We start from the raw sequence: 4,927 nt of genomic DNA on the forward strand, positions 1-4,927 counted from the left end.
TTTTTTTTATATGAAAAATGGAGTCGCCACTTGGTATAGAGTTAGGGTGTACCAAGTCACCCAAAAAGTGAATTTTTTAAGGAAAAAAGTAAGAAACCCTTTTGAACGACTCCTAGTCCACGCAAAAGAAAAAGGTTCGGGAGTCACATTTGACGAAGGGGAAGGCAAGGATAAAAATCCAAGGCACCCCTTCGACCTAGCCAAGGCTAGTTGCGTGATTTAACCCTTATTTTCCTAATTTTTTCTACCCAAAGTATGTATTTGCAATTTGGACAAAGACTAATGAATGAGAAATGCAATCCTAAATTCTACGATGTCTCTCGTGAGGTTTTTGGTCCCAAACCACATGAATTGTGGCGGCCAATAAAGGGAAACCTCATAGAGGTCGATTGATGCAAATGGTGACTCAAGTGCAAGTGTGCAAGTGTATGAAAAGATTCATGTATGAAATGGTGTAAAAAACAAAGTGTTTGTGTGCGAATGTGTAAAGAAAGTGCATGTGTGAATTTGTATGAAAATCAAAGTGTTTGTGTGTGCAAATGAATGAAGATAGAGTAGTACATATATAAGTGAAACTTGAATATATGGATTGCGAAATATAAGAAAAATGTGATTAAAAGAGTATGGAAGTGATGAAAGTATGACCCTAGGGGAATGCAACAAGTCGGGTACGGGGGTTGACTTCTAACTTTTCGACTTCGATTTTCCCTTGGATTAGAAGGCGAAACTAGCGTGCTAAGGCTATCGAGTAGCCACACTCGCTCGTTTCCCTTATCGGAGGGGGACACTCAAGCAAAATGAACCCTATAGCTAGTATGGGATGCAAAACCTAAAATGAGAGGAAAAGGGGTTTGAGGATCATGCCAAATGATAAAACTAAGGAAAATGCGTGATATGTGGTGAACAAGCAAATGATGTACTATCGAGGGAAAATCCCTAAGGGTCTAGCGTTGGACTAGCCCATTCTATGAATTCCGACTAGCGTTGGACTAGTGGAAACGATAAAAGAAGCCACAACTAGCGTTGGACTAGTGTGGTGACGTACATTCATCCACTCCATTCATCCACACTATGGAAAGCAAGTGGACATACTAAATACTCATAAACACGTAGCACGTAACATTCAGCATGCTCGACTAGATGCAAGGACCTAATAAAGCGATTAAACACTTAACACGTAGGCATGCAACCAACTAATGAACCTATTACATTCACTAACTAAAACAAAAAGGGGAAGGGGAAAATGGACCAAATTGCTCGCCACAGCCCTATCTATTACAAGCCAAGAGGTGTACACATACCCCATTTAAAAGAATAATTTAATAAAAGCAAGAATGAATGAAATAATGGAACTAAAGAATGGTAATGAGAGCAAATTAGGCATGCGATTCACACTTAGCACATTGGATCACATAGGAGAGACAAAAGGGATAAAAGAGATTATACCGCCCCCTTGGAATGGTGTCCAAATGAAAGAAAAATGGCTTCAAAACAATAAAAAGGTCAAGGTACCTCAAATAGTAAAGTATAACAAAGTCACCAAATCTCTCCTAACTGCAATTTAAATGAAATCAAATAATGCATAAGTTTCAGGAAAAGGACCCACCCAAGGACCCAATTACCAACTAAAGACCCAATTGCAAACCTGAGTCAACCATTCGAATTCAATCGAAATATTTAAGCACTCCAAAGGTCTCAAAAGCCAAGAAAAGTTCAAACAACCAATTCATTTAGGGAAATTTAAAAAAATAGGCAAACACGAGCTCATTCGGTCATAAAACCTCTAAAGTCATGACTTAAGTGCAATTGACAAAGCATGGTAGTTAATTGAAACCAAAACAAGCCATGAAGTTGCACAAATTAAAATTGCCAAGGACCAAATTGATGAAATTATTTAATTGATTGGGTTCTAGTGGCATAAGGAGAGACTTGGGGGGCCAAAGTGCAAATTTTTGAAAGTTCCATGCATGCAAATCACGTAGAAGCCTTTCATTTCTGCGCCAATTCAGCTGCATTTCTTTTATGATTCACTCCCAAATGCCAACTCCAAATCCAACTACATACCTTAACCAAAGCTAACATCAAAAACTTTAAACTAGACAGAAAAAACATAAATTTAACATCCCAAATCAGCAAAGACATAGGAGGAAATCATGCAAACATTGAAGAATGAACATGCAAACATTGAAGAATGAAAACTGCTACAACCGAAAGTGAAATCTGCTGCATTTTTTTGCTTGCAAACTGACTCAGATTTTCTGGTTCAAATACATAACTTCGACTAAGATTAAGCAACAAACAACTTTGGCTTGAGCAACCATGATCCAAGCAAGCAAACAACTCAAAAAACATCATATTCAGGTCTGAAATAACATGCAGGCAACGATAAAACGTTTCAGCTTCAGCAATGATTCCGGCCAAACAACTTTGCAGCAATTTTCTTATAAACTCAGATTCTTATCACAACCTTGATTAGATGTATTTAAACCCAACGTCACAACTTTAGACCAAGCCCACAACTAAACCACCATCATAATCCAAACAAACAAGAAACCCAAGAAGATATCATGCAAATTTCTGGAACACTTTGCCCTTAAGTTTTCAGCAGCCAAAACAAAATCTGAACGTAGCTTGCTTTCAAATTCAGATTTCAAACCCAAACACATAGCTTTAAACTAGACACAAACTACATACTCTCTATTATCCAAACAGGCAGCAAATCTTAGGAAGATTTCATGTAAAATTCTGAAAAACATGCAAAACATTGGAAGAAACAAAAACTGCTGCAACTATTTCATCAACACGGACAGGCTGCTGGAAATTTTCCTACACCTCTCTTTGCTACTCTCTGCAATCTGCTGTACTTTGTTACCAACCCTCAACACATCAACTTCGAATCAACAAAACACAAGATACAAACACCCCACTTATCAGGCAAACCAAATTACTCCAACTTTAACGCAGAATCAAAACAGAAAAAAAAAACTGGGATGATAACTGTCGGGGATACCAGAAGTAAAAGCAAAAGAAAGAAACAAAAGTGCAGCAAGCAATCTGTAACTTTACAGCTTATTAACAACCCAAAGAGCTTTGCTTTAGACTCCAGAAAAACATGATAAAACACTGGATTGAACACGCAAACAAATAACCCATTCAAAGCTCATTCCCAGCAGATTCAAAGGTGCCACTGAAACAGGAAAATGCAGCAGAGACCGAAAGAAAAAATCTTGCGCTAACCATGTACATGGGAAACCAGTCAAACAACAAACAAGTCTCGGACCTCAAACAACCCAAGAGCTGAAGCAACCAAGGAAAAAAACTTTATGTTCATTCAACGGATTTTCAACAAAATATCCAACCTATTGGGCTACCGTAAGCAGTAAAATAGCGACGCATATCTATGAACAGAACGTAGCAAAAATCTTTGGCAGATTTGATGAAGATCTGGGTGTGTGCAAGAAGTAAAGGACGAAAAGAAATTACCTTTGATGTCTCTCGGAATCTACTGAACGAAGAATGGCTGACAAGAGTGCATTCGGATGAAGCTTCGCGGGCGGTCATGGCAGATTCCGACGACGTGATGCGGCTTCGATTCCTTTCCTCCTCTGCTTTTCATTTCCGCCAAACCTCTCTAGTTTCCGTTGCTTTTCCTTCTTGTTTTGCAGCTCACGGTCTCCCCTCTTTCTTTTCAGATTTTCCCGTCACTTTTTCTGGTTCCTCCCTATCCCTCAGCCGTATCCTGCTCTCTCTGGTTTTCTCTCAGAATTTCCCCTCCAATTTCCAAGTTTTTCCCTCTATTCTCAACTCTCTCGGCCCTCAACCGAAGACTCTTCCTCCTCTTCTCAGGCTCCCTCTAAACCGTCCATTTTTCTCCTCTTTCTTCCAGCCCTAAAACCCCAGTCTTTTCCTTTTTGTTTTTGCCGTCCCCTTGCTATCCTTCCTTTCTTTTTCTTTTCTGTGTTTCTATCTTCCGGATCCTCCCTCTTGCGGCTGTCCATCCTATTGCTATTTATATGGGAGCCTCCCCTAAACCCTCAAACAATTTCTACTCTATTTGCAGCCAAGGGCTGCTCGAGCCCTTCTTTTGCAAGCTGCAAAAAATTGCAGCTTGCATGCTACGGCAGTTTTTTTTTTTTTTTTTTTTAAATAGTTAAAAATGGATAATAAAATAATTTAATTAACCTTGGATAAAACAAATAAACTAGAAACAACAAAATATAAAATCCAATGACTAAAATAGATAAATAAAACCAAATAAAACAAAATTGCTATTTTTTCTTTTCCTTTTTTCTCTATTTTTTCATTTTTTCATGATTTTCCTTTTTCTCTTTTTTTATTCATTTTTCCAAGAAATTATATGCTAAAAACTTAAAAATAAAAATAAAACTATAAACTAAAAACTAAAAAACTAAAAATAAACAGTAAATGAAATTACACCAAAAATTTGGTGTCTACAGTTTGCCCCTCTTTGTCTGAGTTTTGAAAAAACTTGAGACAAAGAAGTAGACACCAAATATTTACCTGTGTTATTCGGCTACGAGCGTCTCGAACGATGGACGCTTTAGAAATGGGGACTGACCCCTTTGACAAAAATTTAAAATGGGATTGACCCAAACAGAAAATAAAACGGGACTGACCCGAACAGAATTTAAACGGGACTGACCCGAACATGAATTTAAACGGGACTGACCCGAACAGAATTTAAACGGGACTGACCCGAACAGGAATTTAAACGGGACTGACCCGAACAGGAATTTAAACGGGACTGACCCGAACAGAAATTTAAACGGGACTGACCCGAACAGAAATTTAAAACGGGACTGACCCGAACAGAATTTAAACGGATGAATTGAAGTGAAATGGAGTGTTGGTGGGATTGACCCATGTTAATTGATGATACAAGTGAAAGAAGTGAAATGAAGTGTTA

The sequence above is a fragment of the Coffea arabica genome, chromosome 6c, assembly GCF_036785885.1.
Source record: "Coffea arabica cultivar ET-39 chromosome 6c, Coffea Arabica ET-39 HiFi, whole genome shotgun sequence".
In the NCBI taxonomy this organism is placed as follows: Eukaryota; Viridiplantae; Streptophyta; class Magnoliopsida; order Gentianales; family Rubiaceae; genus Coffea; species Coffea arabica.